Below are 2,275 nucleotides of genomic sequence, written 5' to 3'. Positions count from 1 at the left end.
AAAAAAAAAAAAAAAAAAAAAAGGAAATGCACAATCTCACCTAAGAAAACAAAAGAGCTCAGAAAGAAATAACTATGATCTCTTAGGTTGGAAATATCCATTCATATATTTGCATAATAAATGTCAGAGAAGTCCTGCCGAGTTCAGACGATGCGGGGTGTGGTGGTGTGCACTTGTAGTCACAATTGCTTGGGAAGATGAAGCAAGCTATTGTGAACCCAGGAGTTCAAGGCCAGGCTGGACAACGTGGTGAGAGCATAGCTTTAAATAAACAAATGAAAGAAACCAAAAAAAAAAAAGAATGTTTGCTCATGTAAACTCTGTTTACATTCTTAGAGACCATACATCTCACCAGAATAAACCTAGGAAACTGACACCAAATGGGAAATAGTAAATTGACTGCTTCCATAGCACATTCCAGGCTACCATATCTAGGGCAACATAATAAGCCCCTGCCTCAGAAAAGAAATGGAGGGAGGGAAGGAGGAGAAAACCTGTATTCTACACAAGTATCTCATTGAGTGTCATTGTGTGAGTTAATTTATCACTTTATGCTTCTCAATTTTCAGGGTGAATATTTGACTCCCCAAGACATATGGTGACACCTTTTTTCCAGATGCAGGATTAGCTTCCAATTTATCTCTTACTGAAACATTCCAGTAGCAAAGCTATTAGCTTCCGATGACTTGAGAGGAGGTGATTATCTCTGTCAAAAGAGCCAGTTTATCAGTCTCCCTAATAGTAGTTCTGAAAGTAACAATGTCACTGTGTATTCTTGTCACTGGGAGACTGAGACTCATCTTAATTCCTGGTATGCTATGTTTCCTGATAAAACGGTTCAGAATACTGTCTCTGTGTCTACATCCCTGGGATATTCTGAACAAATGTGCTTCGGTGCTGTCGAAAAAATATCACCATCCACTGAAGAGAATATTAAAGTAGATTTCTAAGAGCTGGTATCAAACAAGAATCTATCAGAAACACCAAAGAAATGCACTCTCAAGGAACCAGGAAGGGAGTAAAGAAACGAGATCACAGGAGAAAGTTGAGCCAGGTGCGCTTTCAGTCAAAATCCCTGCCTCAGCCTCATCTTCCAAAGAGCTGCCCTGTAGAGGTTGCCCAAAGAGGAGAAGAAGCCACCAGTTTCCAACCTGTGGGTCACAACCCTGTTGACAAACATTTATCTCCAAAGATATTTACATCATAATTCACAAAAGTAGCAACATTACAGTCATGAAGTAGCAACATGTAGATCTGTATTAAAGGGTCACACCATGGGGGAGATAAAGAACCACTGAGCTAGGCTTCCCTATCTCATACTCCTTACTTTTGCTGAGTGTGACTCATTGGGTCTTAAACCTGAAGGCACTTCATATTCTGCCAAGTGGATACACTGACTGACCCAATGGGCAGATCTTCAAAAGGCATCAACACCAATAACACAAAAGAAATACTAGCGGGGAGGGAAACAGAGACTGCAGAATCTATGATGTTGAGGTACAAATGGACCAACCCAGTCAACCACCATGTTGTGTAGTTCTGGCCTGATTTGCTGCCTTCTTTTCCTCTTTCAGAATACTCATCCCTTTCTCACAAGTGAATTCAATGTACCCAGCAATAACTTTTTCTTCCTTTGGAAGGAGAGAGTCTCTCAGTGCAATTGCTTTGCATCCACAGCTCTGGCTCCTTTTAGGGTGTTCCTGCAATAGTCCATCTATCTTATTTCTATCTAACCTTACATTTGTACTCTACAGAGACAGATGGGAAGCCCTAGGCACAAAGGTATGGACCTAGCTGCTTCCATACCGCTGGCCTCTGTCACTTGCTCTATAGCTAAACTAGTTTCCAGAGGAATGAATGTCATGTTCTCTGATGGAGGCACCATCTGTTAGAACTTGGCAAAGTGCACTAATATATGATTCATTAGCTTGTGTATATTCTAATGTGATCCAAGACTTGAAAATAATTTTTCAGACCTTCATAGATCTTATGACTCATTTTGGAATGTTTTCTCTTATTTCCATTTTATTATTTGGCTTTAGAATCAAAATTAGAAGCTGAAGTGAATAATTTATGGGCCACACTGTCTCTTGTTTCCTTTATGCATAATACTAAGCATTTGCAATTAAATGAAGGCAAATTAAAAATTAAAAAATAAAGTCATTCACTACCAATTAGCTTGGAAAGGCTGAGTTTTCCAGCCTGTGGAGTCTTTTTTTTAAATCGTTTCTCATAACTTCTTGAAAAATTTTGTATAATGTGTTTTGACCATATT

The sequence above is a fragment of the Mastomys coucha genome, unplaced genomic scaffold (assembly GCF_008632895.1).
Source record: "Mastomys coucha isolate ucsf_1 unplaced genomic scaffold, UCSF_Mcou_1 pScaffold15, whole genome shotgun sequence".
Classification (NCBI taxonomy): Eukaryota; Metazoa; Chordata; class Mammalia; order Rodentia; family Muridae; genus Mastomys; species Mastomys coucha.
Note: the sequence above shows the minus strand (reverse complement) of the source record.